Below are 26,805 nucleotides of genomic sequence, written 5' to 3' on the forward strand. Positions count from 1 at the left end.
TTAAGTCGGGAAAATGAACCATTCAAATTAAATTAATTGTATTAAAAACAACGATATTTTACATTATTGGCACTATGTCAGCTGCTCTGCCCAATCTCGCCACGCGCGCCCTCGCGCGCGCTGACGGGCTCGACGCGGGTCGGTTCGCTCGACGACAGTTCAGAACTTAATTGTATTGAACTTGAAATTATTGTTTTATAACGTGATGTTGTTTTTCGGTACAATTTTCACTTTGTCGGGAATCGGGAACACGTCCTAAAAATCGGGAGAATCCCGCCGAATCCCGACCATCTGGCAACCCTAGTTGGAATTGTTCGAAAAACGCGTGTCATTTATATCTGTGGAACTGTTTTGTTTACATTCCATCGTTGTTCGATGTAGGTACATTGTTGCTTTTTGTTCGTTTTCCAGGGATACCGTACTTTAGTTTGCTTTACATTGCTACTGACAAATCCGGCTTGACAGACTATATAAAGTGGAGTTCAATAGAAATTACAAATAATGTAAACAAATAAGTACGACAGATTTTCAACTTTGGGTCCTTTGGGAACAAATCAAATTATTTTATTAAATGAGTTTTTTCTGGAATCACCAGTTTGTTAAGTATAAGTTAGTCAGTAAGCTAGTATAGTTAGTAGTTTTAAGATCATATTGTATGCTCGAAATGGGCAACTGTTGATTCGATATCTCATGTTTATGACATCTTATGTACACAGTTTACAATTAATAAATACTTTACTTTACTTTACTTTACTTTAACACTATTACCACCACCATTTATGACATATATTTCGGTTTACGACAGATTTTGTTAGCATTTGACCTATAACTTTTAAGTTAAAATATGCTTGTTTTCATAGAAATATTTTAACCTTCTGGCATAGACCTGGGGTCAACTTAATAAGACCGTGCCCTGTTTATCAAAAGCTTATAACTTGTAATACAAATGGAAGTCCCTTTTTGACAGCTTTTCTTAGAAAGGGACTTCCACTTGTATTACAAGTTACAAGCATTTGATAAACAGGGCACAGGTATACTAATATTGTTGCCATTTTCCTTACTAAATTTTAAGAGTACCTAACCTAAATAAGTTTTTTCCTGCCCTGTAGCCATGGACATACGCCGTAATCTGTATTCATGTCCCATCTATATGCATATTGTTTTGCTCGCAACACGAATACTTGCGAGCATTGTATAATTTCGCGAAATTACTTTAAACAACGACACATAACATGTTTTACGACATATAGCGTTAGATATTACGAATTTTATTAGTTACCATGTTATTAGAATTTCGCGAGTTTATATGCATATGGAGCATTAAGGAGCGTAAAGGTTGTTTAATTTTGTAATCTTTCATTATTAGTAATTAAATATAGACGACAGTTTTTTTTATTCATCATCCTTCTTAGGCTAGGGTTCTTATAATATGAATATAAAAGTAAAATGTAAAAACACTTACAAAACAATAAAAAATACATATAAACACATTATAAAAAACCTAACCTAGGGTGCCGCCAGCAGCGGGGCAAGGCCCAAGCTACCGGTGGTCAGGACCGCAGAGAGAGGAACCGGCGGACTATCCGCGCCGTGTCCAAGATCACCGCCTTCTGCATTTGGCCCTTGATCCAACCACCTAGCGAGAGTCTCTCAAGATGTTGGTCGAGACTCTTCGCTATTAGACCGTTCGCTGAAACAACTATCGGGACAATGATCGTCGAATCAACATCCCACATGGCGGTTATCTCGTGAGCCAAGTCTAGGTATTATTAAAATAAATGTTTGGTATAGGTAGCTTATACCAAAAAATGTTTGGTAGGTACCTATAACTTATACCAAACACTTTTTTTATAATAACAAAACTGTCGTCTATATTTAATTACTATAGTTCGTTTTTTTAGCATTAGAAATAAGGTAAACAATCTTGATGTGTCTTTTAATTGAAAAACACATTTTAAAAATAAGTTACGGTAAATATGTAACAATTATAAATCTAATACAATCATTTATATTCTTCTGCTTTCATAAGTAATAGTTATTGATTTTTAAAAAGCGTTTTTCAATTAAAAGACATGTCAAGATCGCTTACCTTCTTTCAAGTTCTTTCTAATGCTAAAAAAATGAACTATAATAATGAAAAAAACTGAAGGGAATTAAGGAATAAGGAAGCTATATAGTAAAAAAACGGTCAAGTGCGAGTCGGACTCGCATTCCAAGGGTTCCGTACATTATATCCGACTCGTGCATGACTGCATATTTCTAATAGGTTTTCCTGTCATCTATAGGTAAAGAAATATTTTGTGTATTTTTTCAAAATTTTATACCCAGTAGCTTCGGAGATAAAGAGGGGGGGGGGGGGGGCGCGGACAGACAGACAGACGCACGAGTAATCCTATAGGAGGGTTCCATTTTTCCTTTTGGGGTACGGAATCCTAAAAAAAAATTCTTGGCACCGTACCGTAGGGAGTATTGAAAATGTGTCAGGTAAAGCTGGTAAAAGCATCTAATTGAAAAGGGTCCTTCAATTTAGCATCTCTTAATAAAGAAACCCTTTTACTAAATACAGATGTATATATATACGAGTATATACCTAGTACATAATTCTTTACCCTCGTATTTTCCGAAAACATTCGTATACCATATGCTACTTCAGTCAACCTCACTTTTTGTACTGAGCCGACCGGCCGGTCTGGCCTAGTGGGTAGTGACCCTGCCTGTGAAGCCGATGGTCCTGGGTTCGAATCCCGGTAAGGGCATTTATTTGTGTGAGGAGCTTAGATATTTGTTTCTGAGTCATGGTTGTTTTCTATGTATTTAAGTATTAAAATATATTATCGTTGTCTGAGTACCTACAACACAAGCCTTCTTGAGCTTACCGCGAATTTATATATTTACTATCTGTAATACTATCACTTTGTCCGTCCGTCGACCTTTTTTCCTAGAATATCTCTCAGATTTCTAGACTGCCAACGACCCTTAAGAAATATCGTCTATTATTAACAACCAAAACATAAACCGTACCCCGAAATCACCATTTCAATGTCGATGGCGATAACTCAAACTCTCTGATAACAGCCTTACATTATAAAATCAAACCGTAAAGCTTCGCATCAAAGTTTAAAATCCAGTAACAATAAAAGGGAAAAACAAAAGAAGCCTCAGCGTTTGATTTTGAGCTATCTACGCTTGGAATAAAGTTGATTTTAGATTGTAAGGGAAGTAGGTTTGATATAGAGAAGCGAATGCGTTTTAATTTCGACTTTATTTATTATGACGTAGGGTGTGTTTTGGCTTGTAGTGGTAGAAGGATACGCCGACCCAGTGGTATTTACGTGACCTATTTCAGGTTTATGATGAACCCTTATTTTAAGCAAAAATAGGCCTTATTACTAGCGATTTAAGCCCTTTCGCTTGTAACTTTTGCACTATGTTGACAGTTTTTGAGCAAATATAGATATATATTTGGCAATCTTTAGATGTTTTTGTGATAAGAAAGCAAAGAGATAAGATAGAGAAATCTTTATCGAGAATTCAAGAAAAATAGGCAGTTTACTGATAGGATTTTTGTAAATAATTTTCTGGTAAGTTTTTCAAAACTTTCGAGAAAATGTTGCCATATGTTTCTATATGTTTTTAACTAGCTTATATCTATATATATAAATGCAAGTGTCCTGACTGACTGACTGACTGACTGACTGACTGATTCATCAACGCAGAGCCGAAACTACAAAAGCTAGAAAGTTGAAATTTGCACACTAGGTTGCATTTATAAAGTGTACAAGAGATAAGAAGCGATTTTGAAAAATTCAACCCCTAAGGGGGTTAAAAAGGGGATGAAAGGTTGTATGGGGTACAAGTTTTATTTTAAGCTAGGAATTTGAAACTTTGTAAAAATGTATTATATTAAAAAACAAGAAAACTAATTTCAGCGTTTTTGAAAATTCATCCCCCAAGGTGGTGAAAAAGGGGTTGAAAGTTTGTATGGAGATCAAATATTTTTGTGAGTGTGGGACTTGAAACTTTGTATATGGGGATATTATTATAAGACAGGAAAAGTAATTTCAGCGTTTTTGAAAATTCATCCCCTAACAGGGTTAAAAAGGGGTTGAAAGTTTGAATCCATTACAAATGCCTTGAAACTTCGTAGAAAGGCATAGTAGCCGATTACAAAATAAAGTAATTGCGACGTTTTTGGAAATTCAACCCCTAAGGGGGTTAAAAAGGGGATGAAAGTTCGTTTTGGGGTGCAAATTTCATTTTAAGCTAGGAACTTGAAACTTTACAAATAGATATTAAATTTAAATACAAGAAAACTAATTTCAGCGTTTTTGAAATTTCATCCCCTAAGGTGGTGAAAAAGGGTTGAAAGTTTGTATGGACATCAAACATTTTTTCGAGCGCGGGACTTGAATCTTTGTATTTGGGGATATTATTAAAAGACAGGAAAAGTAATTTCAGCGTTTTTTAAAATTCATCCCCTAACAGGGTTAAAAAGGGGTTGAAAGTTTGTATGTGGTTCAAATTTTATTTTAAGCTAGGTACTTGAAACTTCGGAAAAAGATATATTATTAAAATACAAGAAAACTAATTTCAGCGTTTTTGAAAATTCATCCCGTAAGGTGGTGAAAAAGGGGTTGAAAGTTTGTATGGATATCAAACATTTTTTCGAGCGCGGGACTTGAATTTTTGTATTTGGGGATATTATTAAAATACAAGAAAACTAATTTCAGCGTTTTTGAAAATTCATCCCGTAAGGTGGTGAAAAAGGGGTTGAAAGTTTGTATGGATATCAAACATTTTTTCGAGCGCGGGACTTGAATCTTTGTATTACAAATGCCTTGAAACTTCGTAGAAAGGCATAGTAGCCGATTACAAAATAAAGTAATTGCGACGTTTTTGGAAATTCAACCCCTAAGGGGGTTAAAAAGGGGATGAAAGTTCGTTTTGGGGTGCAAATTTCATTTTAAGCTAGGAACTTGAAACTTTACAAATAGATATTAAATTTAAATACAAGAAAACTAATTTCAGCGTTTTTGAAATTTCATCCCCTAAGGTGGTGAAAAAGGGTTGAAAGTTTGTATGGACATCAAACATTTTTTCGAGCGCGGGACTTGAATCTTTGTATTTGGGGATATTATTAAAAGACAGGAAAAGTAATTTCAGCGTTTTGTAAAATTCATCCCCTAACAGGGTTAAAAAGGGGTTGAAAGTTTGTATGTGGTTCAAATTTTATTTTAAGCTAGGTACTTGAAACTTCGGAAAAAGATATATTATTAAAATACAAGAAAACTAATTTCAGCGTTTTTGAAAATTCATCCCGTAAGGTGGTGAAAAAGGGGTTGAAAGTTTGTATGGATATCAAACATTTTTTCGAGCGCGGGACTTGAATCTTTGTATTTGGGGATATTATTAAAATACAAGAAAACTAATTTCAGCGTTTTTGAAAATTCATCCCGTAAGGTGGTGAAAAAGGGGTTGAAAGTTTGTATGGATATCAAACATTTTTTCGAGCGCGGGACTTGAATCTTTGTATTTGGGGATATTATTAAAAGACAGGAAAAGTAATTTCAGCGTTTTGTAAAATTCATCCCCTAACAAGGTTAAAAAGGGGTTGAAAGTTTGAATTCATTACAAATGCTTTGAAACTTCTTAGAAAGGCATAATAGCCGATCACAAAATAAAGTAATTGCGACGTTTTTTGGAAATTCAACCCCTAAGGGGGTTAAAAGGGGATGAAAGTTCGTCTTGGGGTGCAAATTTCATTTTAAGCTAGGAACTTGAAACTTTGCAAATAGATATTAAATTTAAATACAAGAAAACTAATTTCAGCGTTTTTGAAAATTCATCCCCTAAGGTGGTGAAAAAAGGGTTGAAAGTTTGTATGGATATCAAACATTTTTTCGAGCGCGGGACTTGAATCTTTATAGGGATATTATTAGAAGACAATACAAGTAATTTCAGCGTTTTGTAAAATTCATCCCCTAACAGGTTTAAAAAGGGGTTGAAAGTTTGTACGGGGTTCAAATTTTATTTTAAGCTAGGAACTTGAAAATTCATAAAAAGGTATTATTTTAAAACGGAAAAAAAATAATTTCAGCGTTTTTGAAAATTTATATCTCAAGGTGGTGGTTTGTATGGAGTTCAAACATTTTTGTGAGAACTGGGCTTGAATCTTTGTACAGAGGCATATTATTAGAATACAAGAATTTATTTACTTCAAACTTCGTAAATAGGTAGTTAGGTAGTAGGTTTTTTGGTAGGTTGAATAGAGGTAGGTTGAATAGAGGACATGAAAATCTTCTAAGGGGGTTGAGAGGGATTATGTCGAGAACAATTTTATTTAGTTAGGGGCTAGAAACTTCGTAGGTTGTGAAAGACAAGTCTCATGCGTTGTATAATATTAATAATTAACAAATGATTAACCGTCCTACTGCAATATTTTGCTGCATAATGTTCTAAGCTAATGTAGAATAACCACCAATATACAAATCCACGCGTACGAAGTCGCGGGCAACAGCTAGTACCTAAATATATGTGATACGTTATTATAGTATAGCACGTAAGGAACATTTTTTACACCGCTGACTTTGGGGAAATTATATTTTAAAGTTTTAATATTATGAAGAAATAAATATTACTTACCTATAGGACAATTTTGCACATATCCTAGTCCCATCATCACCAGTAAACTCAACAAGGCTTGTGTTGTAGGTAATATGCGATATACAGAGTGTTTCCTGTAACAGGAGCAATAAATTAAACTGTAGGCTGTACTCCTCAAACTGACCAACATTTGTTCAGCAACTTTTGAAAATAACTCATGATTTGATTTTTATTACACTTTAAAGTTTATTCTAAGACGCAATGTATTGCAAATTTTGTTATGTTTAAAGCGTGACAAGCAACGTCAAACACACTGATGTCAGCGTACATTGAAGGCAATATTTATTTTGTATGAAAAAGAGGAAGTCTAAAGGATTCCTTATTTTTAAAAGTTGCTGAACAAATGTTGGTCAGTTTGAGAAGTACAGCCTTTAGTTTAATTTATTGCTCCTGTTACAGGAAGCACCCTGTATATAAGTTAAGTAATACATGAGACATACAGAACCAACTTATTATTAAACGTCACTGAAAAGGTCTCCACTCAGCTTATTTAATGGCAAGATACCACCTAAGGATCTCGATGCTGGTCTTCCGTGGAAACCCTTTTATTGAGATGAGATTTATTGAAACATAATATGCAAAATATGTATATGTAATAATGAATGAATGAAATCTTTTATTTCAGGCAACTAGTGGCCCATACATAAATACCTTAAAATCTAGCATACATATTACAAAAATATAACTAAACACTAAAAAACATTATGATTGCGATGCATTACGCAACCCCGCAGTGTCAGGGAACCGGCCTCGGAACCGCCGAAACTTGACACCCTTCGGCCAAATCTCCTCCTTGGTGAAGGTCGCTAGATGTTCAGTCGGAACGGTCACCACAAACGAATTAAAATTCGCATTGTGTCGAGATTCCAACTTCGCGACCCTCAGGATGAATCCGGTTTTTGCTTTCACATACTCTACGATATCATCGACCTTTGAATTTTATAATGAACCTAAGCAGTCTGTAGATCTAGATTTAACTGCAAACCAACTTCCTGAAGCATTTTTCAAAATGTCAAGTCTTTTCCCGATAAAGATAGGCTAGATTCAAGTTTCCATTCAAGATGACACGCTTCGCCACTTACCTTGCGAGAAGGACGATAATATCGGCAAGTCCATTTTACTGTTTGTATAGACTTGAGTGTTTCTAGTAGTCATCTTTAGAACTTGACTCAGTTTTTAGAACCTAGGCTTTATTTATTTTAACTTTTATTTATTTCAATTTTCAACATTACATGTCATGTGCATTACAAAAGATGTTAGTTACAGGTAGTTGGTACATGACACCCTGATAGGGCACCAAATGGTAACAGCTAGTTAGGTACCTACTTACAATTCTAACGACTCTAGCCAGAATTATTAAGCTATAGTGCATGCATAGCAAAGATATGTCAAAACAATATTAATTAAATTAAATTAAGCAGCAGATTTATGATAAAACTTGTATTTCCTGATCACGGGCATAGAGAAATATAGTAAGACAAGAGTGCTCACTCCATACATCAGTTAGACTATTAATTTCAGTGTCTACATCTAGCATCGATTAGCGGAACTATCAGTACTGCTACTTGACAATAGATGTAGCACCGACCGGAAAGTCTTATCTCAACAGCATAAGACTTTCCAGTCGGTGCTACATCTATTGTCAAGTAGGAGTACTGATAGTTCCGCTACTCGATGCTAGATGCTAATAGTCTTTTTGGCACTAAAACTGAGTGAGCAGTTTATGTATTTTTTTCTCTATGTCACGGGTAACTGAAGATAGCGGGTGGATGTCAAAGTTGTCTAGACCGCGCTTGGTCTTTCACTGGTCTACCCTCATTCGTGCGCGTCGGGTATATCATTTTTTCAACTCTGTATAATCCCTATACTTACGAAAAACAGATCTAAACAAATGGCATAATATAATGCATCATTCTCTGACTGACGTCCCATCAAATTTCTTAGCAATTTGGTAGATTTTGACTTACACACAAACACATACATACTTTCGGGCGCGTGTTCGATCAGTTCACGCCAGCGTTGATGAATTATCGTGTATAACAAGTGTAACATACGTGCTTACGTGTTCAGTAGACAGATATTGTGCTACTATGTTGAAACGGAGAAATAGATATTGTTTTAACCGTTTGGACGTAAATGACCGATATATCCGCACCGTGATGGGTTCAACGCCAAAGACCGATTAATCGGTCACAGACCACAGAGCAACATCGACCTACGTGCATATACATAAAGTTCAACTTCAGTTTTGACACTTCAATGATGTGGCGTCTGAGTGACAGCTTTTGTGTTTGACACGGCGTGGAAAAGGTTAACTGGCGCGGTCGGTAGGTTTCCGTACCACGTATACAGGGTAATTAGATCTAGAACCTCATACCTCGCTACGCATCCTCAAATAATTAAAAAAACAGACAGATGGACCGACAGACAGAGAGACGGACGGACAGATAGACACACGGACAGAGGAGTCTTAGTATTAGGGTCCCGTTTTTGCCCTTTGGGTAAACCTTACAAACCCTCATACTATCGGGAAACCAATGTAAACAAAGCGGAAATTATCTTACAGCGGAAATGAAAATTTAAAACAATAAGTAAATAATCTGTTGTTGTCTCCTGAGCTAAATTTCGTCAATTTGTTTCTCAAAACAAAACATTGTTTCAAAGCGAGTGTTGATTATTCTTTAATAAAGGTCAATTTTATTAAAGGTGTATCGGGGTGACTTTGAAAACGGAGTCAGTTTTGTATGGCGTACATAGTATAAGATTACTATTGTAGTTATTAAGTAAATCGGTAAATAAAAATAACGAGCTATTGTTAAAAAATATTGAATGGCAGGCAGAGTATTAAATTTCAATGACGTATAACTTTATTCATTTTCGATAGGTATAAACAGCAACACTGTCCATCGGTGGACCTTATGCCTTTTGTAATAAGGTTTACGAACAGGCAGTTAGCAGTGTGGGCGATGGTAAGTCTAGACAGCTGGGATAAACCACCTTTAGTCTTAATAAACACTTGAATCTGATATCGCTCTTAAGTACCCGACCGTACCTAAAATCTGATTTGAGAGTTAAGTATCAGAGCTTGTATCAACCATCTATGTTACTAATTATTTTGTACTTATTCGTAATTTAAATCTGTGACTAATAATTCATGTTAGGACATAACGGTGTGTAACTGTGCGGTAAAAGTGACTAATAGTCTTCACATTGTTACCTAAATGTATGATCTCGCAATAAATACTAATAAACGTGCAAATATGCCCCGATGTGAGGACCAGCCACATTAGCCCCACAACCATAGTTACCCGACCTTACTAAAAATGTACTGTATCGAACGTTGCAATGCCTACATCACACTAATGTTGCTTTTAAGACGAAAGTGGAGGACCCTTGCAAAATCACCTTTTCATACAAACGTTGTCCTCATTTTCCTTTCTGGATATTAACGTAATTGAAAATATTTTGATACAATTTGTTGCATATCAACTACAGCTATGCCCATATCCCCTACGTTTGTTTTTTTTTCAAATTTTTAATCATTATTAAGAGATTTAAACATTTCTATAAAATCTGTTTCTCGCTCGTAATTTTTACAATAAACAAAACTTAGGGGCATAGCTAGGTTAATACTTATTCTTTTTTCTTTTGAACTTGGCTTGACTCGCTGCCGCATGTCTAGATAGGTACATAAAATTATGTTAAAATATTTTCTATAATGTCAATATTCAGAGAGGAAAATGGGGACTACGTTTGTTTGACTATGGAAGCGGCCGTCCTCATTCCTCTTAAGGGACTAAGTAAGTATACAATGTTAGTAGACTAATGCCTGCGGCTTCATATGGTTGCTAATAGAACTATAAAAATTTTCAGTTTTAAGTCCAGAAAGGACTTTCAGAAATAAAAAATCTTTGGAGGAAAACCTTCTAGTCGCAGAAACAACGATAAATTACGCAAAACATTGATTTATTAACATTTAATTTAAAGCAGAACTCTATTTTTGCCTCCGCAGTTTCATTAAACTTCGGCCATGAATAAATTGCTTTAGGAATATTATTTTCGTTATTTTCATATTTATAACTCTTTATATAAATATAATTTAATTATTATAACTTTTCATAATTATAATAATTAAATTTTGGAATTTTCCACGAATTTTCATATTATTTCTACTCGGACTCACGAGCTCTTTCGATCCTAATACAAGAAAAAAGTGTCCCCTTAATTTCATAAAAAACCAATAACCAACCCGCTTAGAGAGATAACTGAGATAAGTATCTATTAAAGTAGTATTAGGTACTAGTAGGTATACCTAGATATTAAAATGATGAATCCCAAAACCAGCGCCAAGATTCGAAGTTTGCTCGTAAAGTAGGTTGGCCATGAGAAGTCTTGTATTTGGAACATTTTATAAAAGACAAGAAAGAAGTTTTGGTCCGTTTGGTTACGGTTCTCAATACAACTTACTATGACCGTAACAAAACTGACAACAATTTTTATGAAATTAAGGGGACACTTTTTTTCTTGTATTAGTATTGAATAGACGTGTGCGCCGATTAAAAAATGATCGGCGGCGGCGTTTGCCAAAAAATCGGCGGCGGCGGCGTGTTTTCGGCGTGAAATCGGCGTGACCTTGACTTTCAGGTTTCTTAAGAAAAATCATTAAATTGTGGTTTTTCTTGAAAAATTGATCAATCCAGGTTGCTGGTCAGTGAACTACGTATTGTTTTGAATAGGATGTGACATAGACTAGGAATCCCCTAGACTGAGTTTAGAGCAATTATTTCATGAAACCGATGCTGCCAAAAATACGGACGAGGTGAGCGAATCCCGTGCCGTGACTGGTCCGTTCAAAGCCACGGACCAATCACGGCACGGGATTGACTCGAAGATGGAGTAAAACTACCGTATGAGTGGCAGAGGGGGTAGCGGTACTATGCTCTCAGTCTAGAGGATGTTTTGTCTGTGGGCTGTGAGTAAAATAGGGTTTGTAAATGAATATAGGATAGGTATAATAACTTAATTTCCCTATTAACTGGCTTGCAATAAGGGGTTACCTGGTCCCATTGACCTTCGATCGGTAACCCTCCATTTTCTTATGATTTCCATGGTTATTCGTATCATTTAAAAATGTCGTACTTTAACTAAATCGGCAATGTCCGTTAATTTTTGCCAGAACGACTATGACTCATCTCATTCTCAGCTGACAACTACCGAGCCGGCAGATCCAATCACACAGCATTCGCCCTCCTTGTCGCACCAGGGACAGGAAGCGAGGCGGTCTCCGTCGCACTCATCGCCTAATGAGATAGGAAAGAAACCAGTCTCGCCACCGTCCACGCCCCATGGTAAACAAAAATCAACTGTTCTAGGAGATCTTAAGGCGCAAAATCCTATGATAGACAACTGTGCAATTTCTTCAAAACAGACGGTTTCTGCAAAGGTTAATGAGGATAACTTATTATCAACTGTATCGAAATCAATGTCTTTTGCGGAAATGGCAGGCAGTGAAAAGGTCTGGAAAGCTCCAGATGTGGATGGAGAATGGATAACGGCACAAAGAAAAAGACTGAGAAATAGGATCATAGGCCGTGAAGGAAAACCCGTTGCGAATATGAAGTTTAAAGCGGCGAACGTGCGAGTACCTTTGTTTGTGTCTAATGTGCACAATGACGTAGTGATTAACGACGTAATCGATTATATTTACGAGAAGACTAACGAGAGGGTGTTGATGTTTAAAATAAAAACACGTAAACAAAGAGATTACCAGTCATATAAAATGTACGTGTCAAGTGAAAAATTGGACACCTTTATGGATTACTCGCTGTGGCCGGCGGGTGTTACTGTTAGGCGCTTTCTAGATTTTAAAGCGAAGCAGGATAATCGGCCGAGTGAGAAGAGCGATAGCGTGACCTAGTTTGGCACATGATAAGTATAAATATAAGGATACAAGGATACGATTCGTGTAAAGGATACATTCTTATAAATGAATTTGTCAACAACAAGTGAAGTGAAAAATAATATATTTATTAGTTACAACTGTAAAAACATTAGGCGAAGCGCAAGTTGTGTCCAGTCTATGTGTAAAACAGCTGACGTTGTAGCATTACAAGAGACTTGGTTGATGCCACACGACCTGGCGTTTCTTGGCAGCATTGACAAAGACTTCAATTATACGGGTAAATCAGCAATCGATGTAACGGCGGGTATACTTCGCGGTCGTCCTCATGGCGGTGTGGCGTTATTATGGCGAAGTAGTGTATTCCGGAACGTGTCGGTGGTTAAGTGTTGTAGTGATCGAATCTGTGCGATAAGAGCGGTAACATCTGATCAGAGTGAAATCTTGATAATGTGTGTGTATATGCCAACGGACCAGTGGGACAATTTGCCTTTGTTTACACAATGTTTGGGTGAATTGTATGCATTAGTACAAGATAATAGTATTGAAAATATATATATACTAGGTGACTTGAACGCGCATCCTACAGCATCCTTCGGAGGTGAGCTACTCAATTTTTGTAGTGAAAATGATTGGGTTTGTGCGGATCTTGTGAAATTAGGTATTGCATCTAATACTTATACCTACGTAAGCGAGGCGCACGGTTGTGAGAGATGGCTCGACCACTGTATTGTTAGCAAATCAGCTTGGAAAACTATAAAAAATATTGAAGTCTTGTATGATGTATACTGGTCGGATCATTTCCCATTGCGGATTGAATGTGATTTGGGTCATATTGGAAGTAAGTTACAAATAAGCACTGATAACTGTAATAAATATGTTATTTGGGGCCTGAGAAATCCCGATGAAATTGAAAACTATAGTAACATATGTGATAATAAATTAAAATTAATAGATTTTCCTTCTGAGTTTCAATTGTGTGCAGATAAATTGTGTAAGGATGGTATGCATAGGAAAATTATAGAAAAATATTATGAGAATATTATTAATACTCTGAGGCAAGCGGCTATAGAGTCGTGTACTAAAAAACTTGCTAGAGTAGGGAATAGAAATAGATGTCTGCGGGGTTGGAATAGACATGTGTCAGAGGCGCATAAACAGGCTAGGCTGGATTTTTGCACATATATCTTACATAATAGACCAAGGTGCGGGCCTGTTTATGAGGCTATGTGTCATAGTAGAAAAATATTTAAATCTAGGCTTAAGTTTTGTCAAGTCAATCAGGAACAAATCGACATGGATATTCTTGCCTCGCAACATTCATCTAAGCAGTTCAGTAAGTTTTGGAAGAACACGAAAAAGTTGAATGGTAAAGTATCTCTGCCTGTCAGTGTTGATGGTATTTGCGATCCCGTGAACATTGCCAATATGTTTGGGCAATTTTTTAAGGTAGACTCACCCCTAAAGTCATGTGAGGTGCTCAATCCATTGGACACTACATCGAGTCCGGTTTTTGAAATAACGAGTACAATGGTGGGCCGGGCTATAAAGTGCATGAAAAGGGGTAAGTCTCCGGGACACGATGGGCTAAGTATAGAACATCTACAGCACGCCGGTCCGCATCTGTACAGAGTTTTGGCCATGTTTTTTACCTTTTGTTTACGCCACTCATATTTACCATGTGATCTTATGAAAACTGTTGTGACGCCGCTGATAAAGAACTCGACAGGTGACATTTCTGACAAAGCGAACTATCGCCCCATCTCGCTTGCTACAGTTGTTGCTAAAGTGTTGGATAAAATACTGGACGTTCATCTTAGTCAACATATAAAACTGTGTAATGAACAGTTTGGTTTCCAAGTAGGTTTAGGTACTGAATGCGCAATCCTAACGCTGAAGCATACTGTTGATTACTATATCAATAGAAAATCGCCTATATACGCATGCTTCCTGGACTTGTCCAAAGCTTTTGATCTTGTGTCCTACGATCTACTTTGGAACAAGTTAAGGAAGACAGGCGTGGCACCCGAGGTTGTCAGTCTTTTTTCATATTGGTATGGTAATCAAAAGAACAAAGTGAGGTGGGCAAATGTGTATTCTGACGAGTACTCACTCAGCTGTGGTGTAAGGCAGGGAGGGTTAACATCGCCAAGGTTATTTAACCTATATGTTGATCAGCTGATTGGCGAGCTGAGTAGCATGCATGTCGGTTGCCGCCTGGATAATATCAGCGTAAATAATATAAGTTATGCGGATGATATGGTGCTGCTCAGCCCGTCATTCTATGGACTGCAAAAGCTGATAAAAATATGTGAAAGGTATGCGGATGCGCATGGCTTAAGGTATAATGTGAAGAAAAGTGAGTTCATGATTTTCAAAGGCAGGAACAAGTTGCCACTATACATTCCGCCACTTCTTTTAAACAGTACGCCTTTGAAACGAGTGACAGAATTTAAATATCTGGGCCATGTGCTAGCCGAAGACCTTAAAGATGATAAAGATATAGAACGTGAGCGAAGGGCATTGTCCGTTCGCGGCAATATGCTGGCTCATAGATTCATTCGTTGTAGTGTGCCTGTAAAACTATCTCTTTTTAGAGCGTACTGCCAAAGTTTCTACACGAGTGGTCTATGGGTCAGTTTTACGCAGCGGGCGTACAATGCACTAAGAGTGCAATACAATAACGCATTCAGGGCCCTGTTGCGGCTCCCTCGCTATTGCAGCGCGTCGGGTATGTTTGCCGACGCGGCCGTCGACGATTTCTATGCAATAATACGGAAAAAGTCGGCGTCCGTTATGCGACGTGTGCGAGGGAGCAGCAACAGTATCCTGCAGATGATTGCGGACAGGCTGGACTCGCCCGTCCTCGGTCGCTTCATGGATCTGCATGTTATGCGGAGTTCATGGGATGCATGAGGCGGCAGAGGGGGGGGAGAGTCGCATCTTTTGTTTTAATTTTTAATTTGTAAAATTTTGTGATTTGTGTGTATTTTTTATTTATTATTTTTATATCTCTAACATAGGTCTTAAGTTAAGTTAATAGTTACTAACCAAATTATGGAACCTGTTTTCTGAATTAAATGATTTTTATTTATTTTTTATTTATTTTTATTTAACAAAAAAGAAACGCCCTTGAAATTTGGCATAGTGACACATGACATAAGTGGACTGCTATGGCTTCCTTTTAATTGTTTTTTTGTCGTACAAGCGTCAGGCTCACTGAGACGTATCTCCTTTCTCGTTTTTTCATTGCTCAGGATCGCGACTACATGTAATTTGTTTCCATTTCGTGCGGTCATAAGCCATGTGACTTCACGGTTCAGACTGTCGCAAGCACGATTGCCATTTATTCGGACTAAATTCATGTTTTTCTCCACATCACGCGTTGGATAATATGTCCGAAGAATCTAAGGGCTTACCAGTTCACCCATTGCATGTTGTGAAGAGCTGAGTGGCGATATTGAGCTCTCTGAGAATAGAGGGGTTTGTTTTTCTAGCTGTCCAAGGTATACGCAGCAGTCTTCGTTAACACCACATCTAAAAAGCGCCAACCTTAGCCACTTCACACTTTTTGAGGCTCCATGTTTCGGCACCTTACTGGAATATTGAAAAGATCGTACCAAGCGCACTTTAGTTGCACGACATATACCTCTGTTCTTCCAGATCTTATCGAGGTTAGCCATGCCAGCTCTGTGCTGTATCTCGGCGGTACAACCACTGGCACTGGTTATCAACCCAAGATATACAAACTAGCTCGATTTTTCGTAATCGCCGAGTGCGTCGGTAATTACTACAAAAATATTTGGTTAATTGTAAGCAACGAGTGATAAGAAAATGTTGCTTCATCCATTTACGGCTTGCAGATTTCCGCGGGGCAAGCATTTGCGCTGTTCGCCAGAGTGACAGTGAATCTACAGTGTTGTCACTCTGTCTTTCTGTTTCTATTTCTCGAAATTTTTGGCACACGACTTTTTTAGGAAACTCAGGGTCTTGAGAGTTTTCGCACATCAATGTTCTCAGATTTTTGCTGGACTCTATACTACATGAGCCCTGTGTTTTCGTTGTCTAGTTAATTGTAAGTCTTTTCATGACGGAGCGTTCTACCTTCGTATGTGAGGCAATGTGAATTTACAATTATCAGGATAAATCCTACTTCATTTTACCGTTTCCTCATCTTTCTTGACGGCGAATACTTAGGATTACTTACTTAGTTACTTTATTAATTGGTGTGTCAAATAGTTTGTGCAACTGGCTAATCTGTTTTATTTAATTAATAATTGATGTATATTTGAGAACTGTAAACTATATAATACATAAAAATCGATATTGTAATTCAAATACCAACTTGGAATAGCTAATTAACAACACTCAAAGTCACGCCGATTTCACGCCGATCATTTATCGGCGGCGGCGGCGTGGCAAAAAAACCCGGCGGCGGCGGCGGCGCGCCGGCGCGGCGCACACGTCTAGTATTGAAAGAGCTCGTGAGTCCGAGTGAAAATAATATGAAAATTCCAAAATCTAGTCTTAAGACATATTTACTTATAAGTTTTAGTGTTTTTATTAAATAAATAATAACATTCGTATCTTAATGTTGACATGTAATTGAAGACCACTCAAAATGTATAAATATTTATATCTAAATTATTGTATGAATTACACATAGTTAAGTATGCTTATTATATTATTACAGATTTACAATTAAAACTAAAGTAAAATCGAAATTGTTTACTTAATATTCCATTGTCTCTAAGTGTCATTGAGCAGTAAAAACTGTATCCAATTGAATATTTCCTCAAAATATTAAACTGGATACAGTTTTTACTGACCACACTAGGCAATGCCTGTTCCTTGGAGGAGATTATCTCAAAAGTGCCCCAGATTCTAAAAACTCATGGTCACCGTCGCTGCGGAACGATAACTTCGGAATCGCGGAGTTGTAATCGCCACAATAAAGAGACTGCGTCCGTAGAATTTTGATCACTGTGGTTACCCTGGTTACCAAGTGTCAAGGATTCTAAAGTTACGTATACGGGGTGGGAGAATTAGATAATGCTTTGCCCTCTTGTTTTAAAATGGTATGAGAGGCCAGTTGTAATAAAATAAAATGCAAAGATAATAAAATAGGCAAAAAAAACCAGTTAAAGGGTCGTTTTGTACAACATATGTGCAATTTCACTGTATGTCCTACAAAATATTCCACTTAGTTACGGACAACGTATGGATTTTCCTTTCAATTTTTTTTAATCCCAAATTTAGATTTCGTGTTTATTCCGACGAAAATAGGGAGCTTTTCAAACCTACCAATTTTCATCAAAATCTGACAAAAAAATGTAAAAAAAAAAATTGCCGTAAAAGTTAAAAAATAAAATAAAAATAAAGGCAGCTAATAATGGCCGTAGTCGTAGTCACTCAGCTCCTCGGTTTCGTACTCGACCGGCGGCTTCCAGGACCCCCATTTTGCATACAAGTTCTTTGTGTATTGGGAAAATCTTTTGAAGAGATACAGTTTCTGGTTGGAGCATTGTACAATAATCCTAAAACAGAGACAAGATAACTATTTAATTAAAAACAAATACATTAAAAAACAGCTAGAGTCATTACAATAATCATTTATTTGTTGCAACCATGGTATTACAAGAAGTTCTTTTATTTCAGTTGATTTTAGTCAGTACAGGCATGGACCCTACTAGGGTGTGGCAACATTTTCAAACCATAATTAATCTTAAACTAAGTTGCACTGAGTTGCACAGAGTTAAACAGTTCCACAAAAATTATTACTGAATTAAAAAATTTAAAACCTTTTACGCATTTAAACCATTTTATGCCAAAAATGCCTTGACATCATTTTAGAGAAAACCTGATACTCTTCAAACTGTTGAATCGATTTTATTAAATATAGCTAAGAACCACCGCACGAAAACTCGCTTTCACGTAAAAAAACCGCATTGAAATCGGTCCGGTTTGAGAGCTACAATGCCACAGACAGACAGACATTGGCGTCAAACGTATAACACCCCTCTTTTTGCGTCGGGGGTTGATAAACTTATTTAATTTGGTCACCCAATACACAACGGAGCTTGTGCGTCACACCGCCAAAAAACTAAAAAAATACTAACTTTTCCTCTTTGTTTTCACTCCATTCCGGCAAATCGTACTTTTTCACGAACTCCGAATATGTCAAATCGTTGTACGGCCCAATAACAGCGATCCATTTTAAGACAACATTCTGATTGAGCGCATTCACCCTTTTCAAATTCCCTTTAAATATTTTGAAACGCAATTTCTTCTCTTCCGGTGTATAATTTTTGTTGTATAATTTTTGAAATTGTTCAAATAATTGAGGTGCTAATCTTAAGTCGTAAGTATATGTTTTTTTATTGAAACCAAAAACGTGGATGCAGAATGTTAAAAACACGAGTAAAAAATACTTTATCTCGATATACGTCTGTATTTCAAAACTCATTGTATTAACTTTGTGCCAAGATGCGAAGGAAATTGAAATGGAAATGGTGAATATGTCATTAATTTTTAAGGTTCTGTACCTCAAAAAACACGGAACCATTATAGGATCACTCGTTCGTGTGTCTGTTTATCTGTCACAGCCTATTGGCTAACTTGAAATTTAGTACACATATAAATAAGGTATACATATAAATAACATAAATAAATGAATTTTAAACATATAGGGTTTACTCTGTGGAGGTAAATCAGAAAATAAAATAAAAAGTTTTGCACATTACCTATACTTTATTTATTTTTAAACTTAATGCACAAGACTATTAAAACGGATTATACCGCGTATATTGAATTTATTCTACATCCCGAACCGCGATTTTAACTATCGCGGTAACCGAAGACAACTTTATTGCACAAAAAAAAGTGTACAACAGACGGACTTAATGCTGTTATAGGCATTCTCTACCAGAACAATAAAGGACAACGAGAATACGGCCAGTGGCTGCATTGCCTACCCCCCCCCCCCCCCCCCCCCTCCCCACTGGTACATATCTAGAGCCGGATACCCTACGTTTATAGGGGTCATGGTCTGCGCCCCCCAACAGATGATGCCCCCGCGCAACGTGCATGCTGGACACCACGGCCTTTCTTTTGTGAAAACTACAAAAATGTGAGTACTACGGACCCTTGAGGCACCGACTCGCACTTGACCGGTTTTTTATTTGTATTGTTCGAAGCTATAAGTGTGAAATCGAAGATGGACATTGATTGCTACAATGATTTGGCAATTGGACACAAACCATTGATTTCATTAATTTTCATTCATTTGATTGAATCTTTCTTTTTAATTAGATGCCTATAAAGGATGACTCACTTGAGTGAGTCATCAGCACGGGCCGTGTCCGGGCCGGAGCATCCGGAGCTTGGAAATCACGTGATTCCTGTCATCTGTCATAGAAAAGTAAGCGCCGGACCTCCGGCCCGGACACGGCCCGGTATAACGTGAGTCATTCTTAACTTCTCTATTTTAAGACAAAGTCCGCAGAAGCACATTTTGATATTTATTTATACCTATACCCATGTGGCATCTTAATATTTACATTAAAGTATCGATAACATGCGAAATTAAGTGTCAATTTAAATTAAACTACTTACTTCTGCAACTTCTACTTACCATACAATTATTTTTGTATGTTATACCACGTTATACTATAGGTATTTACGAACTTAGTTTTTCAGCCTGTAGTTTTAATTCAACACATTCAATGCCAGCGCGTGGCCGCAGTGGTGCTCGCGCTACGAGCGTAGCCGATACAGCTACGAGCGTAGGGAAAAACCGTATGTAGCCTGGCGGGTCGCTGGCAGTGAATGCGTACTAAAAATCCAAATCGGTTAAAATATTACAGAGTTCTGAGATCACAAACATCTAGCTGTAGGTCTAGCTATCACGGTTCAGTAGTAGGGCTTGCAAATATTCGAAACTTTCAGATATTCGAATATTCGACTTTTTCTGGCGACGTATTCGAATATTCGAATAATTATTCGAATATTATAAAAAATAAGAAAAGGAACGGAAAATCGGTTTATTATCGTTTTATTCAAAAGCTTTTTTCACATATTGCTAAAACTAAGGATATTTGGCAGAAATCCACTTAATTGACTAGATTTTATCATCCTACTATTTATAAGATGCCCACATTTATAAAAACAAGTAAACCGCCAAAATTAGACGTATTTAATATTTCTAGATAAAACTTATTATAAATGCGTCGTTGCGTGAAATAATATAACTTTAATCATCCAAACACCTAGGTATGCAAGATATTTTTTTTAGTAGGTAGTTATTTTCCTAATAATAATAACTCAGAGGCCTGTAAAAAGGCGTTTAATTTCATTGTATTTTGAATCTTTATTGACTTTATTTGTTTTGGCAAGTTATTATTCCTATAATGGTCGGCTAATTATATAATACTGGAATATTTAAGGGAAAAAGTTAGTTGAGTACTGGGTGGATTATTCGTCAGCTAAAGGTGCATGGTTAGATTACAAAGTTGGGCAGGTTTGGTATGATTAAATTTGAGAATTGCGATAAGTGGCAAGGTTTAGACTTCAAAAATTCGCTTCTTTAAACGTACGCTTGTACTGAATAAACAGAACCCTTTAACTTAAAACTTACGCACCGTAAAAATAACTTTATTTTTAATTTCATTTTCTTTTAAATTGAGTTAGGTTTCACTGTATTCACGAAGTCTATCGAGAGGAATACAGTAAAAATATTATTTCCTTCGTATTTGGGTACCTACCGTTCCTCATTCACTGTAAATACCCGTAAAACACACAGAAACTGTAACTACAGCGGATGACATAGATTTTTTTATAGTAAAAAAAAATTCGAATATTCGAAACCTGAGCGGCCGAATATTCGAATATCAAAACAGGTCGAATATTCGACAAATTCGAATATTCGAATATTCGAATTGCAAGCCCTATTCAGTAGTTACAGTCTGGTGACAGGCAGACGGACGGACGGACGGACGAACAGACGGACAGCAGAGTCATAGTAATTAGGGTCTCATTTTTACCCTTTGGGTACGGAACCCTAATATACAACCAAATTGAGAACCTTTTGTGATATTGAAGTCGGTTAAGAATAAAATAACAGGCATATATATACGTATATATTACACATTGCTATGTTCGATCTTTATACGACCTCGTCCCATTCTCGTCACTCTCATATTCGTCCGCTTTCGTCCCATTGTTCGCCTCATATTCGTCCGCATCCGTCCTATTGTTCGCGTCGTCTTCGTCACTGTAATATTCATCGGACGCGTTGCTTTTCGATTCATAGTCGTTCCGCACTTTGTCGGAGAATCTTTCGAAAAGGTAGCCGCGGCGGTCAGTGCAGTTTATTACGTTTCTGAAAGTAGATAACATTAGGTATGTTTTAATGTAATTAAATATTGTAACATTACAATATTTAATTACATTACGTAATAACATACGGCGGATACTTTAGGGATGTTATTTCTGACTAGAAAACATGTGTATTGTGTATAGCGTACTATTTAGCTCCTGTATATGAGCATACGAACACCACAAAACATGAGCATACGCTCGTATAAAAATAAACTTGACTCATACGACACAATAGCTGATGTCACTTAATTTAAGTAAGCTTGGAAATTAAGTAAAAGTGGAAAAGTTCACTGTCTCGCGTGAGACTTGAACTCGAGACGCTGGATCACTAGCCTATGCTCTGCCACCTGAGCCACCGAGACTTCACCTGAGGGTAGCGAATATCCACTATATGCGCATTGTATTATTTCTTAGCTTAATAGCAGCGTTATTCGCAGACGAAACATTAATTTAAATCATAATAATGTTGAGAAGAAATAAAAAATAAAGACAACAACAGTAGTTACAACCAAACCTGAAATTACTCCCAACATTAGCATAATCCTTCTTCGTAAGTTTATTCATTTTAATAAACTCCATATAAGTCAAGTCAGCAAACGGGCCAATCACAGCAAACCAGGCCCCAGGAAGATTCTGATTTATAGCATTTATTCTCACTAAATTATCGACAAATATTTTATATTTATTTTTCTTCTCCACTTCCGTGTAAATCTTTTTGTATTGTTTTTGAAACTCCTTGAATAGTTTCGGCGCCATTTTCAAATCGTAGGTATGGTCCTGTTTTTTGGTGAATTGTAATTGAAAGGTTATAGTGAAAAATATTGTTAATAAAAATACGAATGACAGCTTCATTGTTACTGTATGTACAAAATTCTATCTGTCATGGCAGTACGTGTCGAAATCAATTAGATTCAATTCGGTGTTTTAATTGGAAGAAATATTGAGCATTGTCATAGATTACCCTACACTGTAGTACCAAATACACCCGCAACTCGACTGGACAACTCCATTGCGCATCGCGTGACCGCATCTTCAAGACAAAGTTTGGTTTTGCGAGCCACATTAGGGCATTTCAAATCAAGGGTGAACAGGCACCTTCTGGGCAGGCTCGCTCCATCGTAGGCCACGTCTTCGTCTCGGTTAGTCTGTGGCCATGAGTAAGCCCATTTATAATAAAAAAAATCATAATCCGGATAAGAATTGTTGACGGAGTCGCCATGGCCGGATACGGAAAGGAAGGAGGGAGGAGTACCAAATAGGGTTCACCTCGAAGATCGGCTACGTCAGCCATCTTCGGGCGCACGAGCGCCGAGCAAAGTTGCGCTCAGCAAACTAGGAGTCGGAGTGGTCGCCATGGCCAAAATCGGTTGGAAGGATCATCATCATTATCAGTACCAAATCTTAGCTAGCGGACTCCGGCATATCGATTTTTTTGGAGAAATTGTTAGTTCTTTTTTTTAGTTCTTTTTAAAAATGGCTTCCATCACTATTTATGATTATTTCACCAAATGTCAAAAGTATGCTGGTTGGTGCTAGTAAACCATAACATTGTTCAAGTAGCTTTTGTAAAATAGCCGGACTAGTTTCACAAATTAGCCAAGATGGATTGCCGGATGTTGACTACAAATTTTTTTTCTTCATTAGCTGCAGAGTTACGTTAGTCCACTTCATACGGGTAATGAGCTATCAATATGTACACAACATTTATGAGCAAAAAACAAAAAATATTCTCGAGACTATTTCGCCGTTTTGTAAGTTCAACCAAAAATCCGTAGAATCTGTAAAAAATTAAAAATAAAGTTACCAATAACGTGGACTCAGTCAGCTGCCAATTCTCGGTTAAAATTATTTGTACCACTTTAAACTCTCGCGTTTTGTACACATATTTAATTACAGAAACGGGTCTACCGCGATATAGTTTCATTGTTTTTACCTTAAATTCCGGCGTTTCAGTTGTTGAGTTATATCAGCTGTGGCCACGGAAAGAAACAACACAAACACACACACACACACACACACACACACACGTCGTGAAACGTCCGAATTTAAAAAACAATGAAACTATATCGCGGTAGACCCGTTTGTGTAATTAAAAATAGTTTGTACCACTTTATGTAGATAAGATAAGTCTGCAAAAGCAAAAGTCAGCGTGTAATGGCCCTTATAGACACGCGATGTAGATTAACATGAAAATGAGCCGTCAAATTAACTTCATTATTGATTTCAAACGACAATTAATTAAATTTCAAGTTCGTCAGCGACACAGTCATTAAGCAAATTAACTGAAGGGTATAAAATAGGTGGGTATGGTTTGTTTGATATTGCTAATTAACGTAATAATTGAATACCAGGGATGTTGCGAATATCCGCATCCGCAACCGCGGAACATCCGCATTATTTTCAACATCCGCATCCGCATAAAATCGATGCGGAGTTTAATGTGGATGCGGATGTGGAACAGGTCGGTACAGGAACGTCTTAGCATCGGCGTAAGTGCTAGACTGCCAGGTAATCTAGCGCTGTATTCGAACTTTAAGATACGTCAAATACTAGAGATTGAAACGATATGGATTGGATATGTCAGTATCAAACAAGTGTCAAAAGTGACGCGTTTGTTTGAACGTCACTTTTGACACTTGTTTGACACTGACATATCCATTCCATATCGTTTCAATCTCTAGTATTTGACGTATCTTAAAGTTCGAATATAGCCGCTAGTCATTAGCCAAAAAAATCTATTAGAAATGAGCAGTCAAGCGTGAGTGGGACTTAATGTACGGAACCCTTGGAACGCGAGTCCGACTCGCACTTGGCCGGTTTTTTGAAATAAAAAATACTAAAATGTAATATTTGACGTTTTTTATGTACCTATCTTGACATTAAAAATCCGCATTCGCATCCGCATCCGCGCATGTCAAATAATCGGCATCCGCAACATCCCTGGATAAACTAAACAATTTTGTGTGCCTACTTTAAATTTAGCTGTTTGCGGTGACTTAATTAGAAAATTGATGGGTTTAATTAGCAATTTACATTTCTGTACCCCCAGTCCCTAATGCAAAGTTCATTCTATAGCGTGACGTGACGTACGGGTTTGCGGTGTCGTTTTGTGGGATGGGATGGGATTTAGAGTTTCTAAAATGTCCCGCTTGGCGCGCTGTTCAGTGTGTTTTTGTAGTAAAGTTTGAAAAGACGACTAGTCTGTACATATTAGCCTTGAAAAGACAGATGGGCTTCAAATTCCATCGCCAAGGAACAACCGTCTCGTCAGCGGGTCAAATTGGCCGCCATTTTTCATGGTGTATCTAATCGTTACGCGTAACGAGATTCCTGTGATACAGGGTGTCATTGCGATTGGGGATCGAACCGGAGAAATTAATTAATTGTCCGATTATTTTTTTTACTTCGATGTCTTTTTTGTCAGATTTCGATATAATTTGGTGGATGGATAGAGCTCCCTTATTATTATGTATGTACAATATTAAGCGCTATATCACCGTTAGTACTAAAATCTCCCGCTAAGTTAAGTATTTTCGTGACTCAACGTAAAATTACACAGTTAAAGTTTTTGAACCCAATTTGGGACTTCGTGTTTATTCCGTCCATAATGAAAACCTTAGGTGGGTACTAAACTTACTAAATTTAATCAAAATTAACGAAAAAAAATCGACAACAACATACATAAAAAGCCCTAAAATTATTTTATCAAATATGTGTCATTTTCGTAAGTTTTTCCAGGATTAGCTTAGACTAATATGTCCCAATAGCCGCCAGGCAGGCGCCACAGTCGCACACAAAATGAAAATGCCTTACGTCGAGGTCACTCCCATTCCTAACTAGAAAACTCTTTTATGAGTCGAATAGATATTGAATCAACCGTAATAAACCCCTAATGTCCGAAACGGAAGTGCGTCGTTAAGGGGATATTACTGTCGTGCGAGGGTAAAAGGGCCTATATCTAAAAGAGGCATTTTTTTCGGTAAAGGAAAAAGGAATTTAAATGTTAAAATATATAAATGAAAACGAAAAATATGTGGTGTAAAACCGTTTACATTTATACGTAATAAATATACTAATAAGTGTTACAATATTTATTCTAACAAGGGGGCAAAGTAGCTGCTTAACTCTCCATGTTAATACCTACCAAGCGCTTTCAAAAGCGAAATACTCGTGGACTGAAAAGTGGAATCTTGGGCTTTACGAGCTGGTGTGGTGAAATAGTACATTACGATACAAATGCGAAAAGTAGGAAATTCACAACGAGAGACAATAAGTATTTTAAATCGACACGAGTTGCAAATTACCTTTTCGCCTTTTGACCTTTAAATTTTCGGCAGACGCACGTAGTGCTAGCTACCGCACTAGGGGGGTAAATTAGCACCATATAAATAAATAAATAAATAAATAAATGTTATAGGACATTCTTACACAGATTGACTAAGTCCCACAGTAAGCTCAAGAAGGCTTGTGTTGTGGGCACTCAGACAACGATATATATAATATACAAATACATAAATACATAGAATACAACCAAGACTTAGGAACAAATATCTGTGCCCATCACACAAATAAATGCCCTTACTGGGATTCGAACCCAGGACCGCGGCTTCACAGGCAGGGTCACTACCTACCCACTAGGCCAGACCAGTCGTCAATGTATATTGTGTGTTGCCACTCGTTTAGTCTTAGTTTAGATGTAGATTAGTTTTAAGTCAGGTACCCACTGAAAATCAGCGTCATGGCTTGCCGTGGCATTATGCTGAGTGGGGATCCTGTTTAGCATCTAAGTTGTTTGTGTTACTTGTATTGTGTGTTACTTGTACCTGATGCTAAATAAATGTATTTCTTCTTCTTCTTCTTCTATA

General features: G+C 37.1%; 1 protein-coding gene and 1 long non-coding RNA gene across 2 annotated transcripts in view; both read right to left on the bottom strand.

Moving 5' to 3' along the window:
• Positions 1 to 26,805, bottom strand: part of LOC134659278 (diacylglycerol kinase 1) — a 181,707-nt gene that overhangs the window by 36,268 nt on the left and 118,634 nt on the right. The window lies entirely within an intron of this gene.
• Positions 17,963 to 26,437, bottom strand: LOC134659286 (uncharacterized). Its single transcript, XR_010097790.1, has 3 exons — positions 26,427 to 26,437; positions 18,682 to 18,998; positions 17,963 to 18,099 (listed from the first exon to the last, which is right to left on the bottom strand). It is a non-coding gene; the product is annotated as an uncharacterized LOC134659286 (long non-coding RNA).

The sequence above is a fragment of the Cydia amplana genome, chromosome 24, assembly GCF_948474715.1.
Source record: "Cydia amplana chromosome 24, ilCydAmpl1.1, whole genome shotgun sequence".
NCBI classification, from domain to species: Eukaryota; Metazoa; Arthropoda; class Insecta; order Lepidoptera; family Tortricidae; genus Cydia; species Cydia amplana.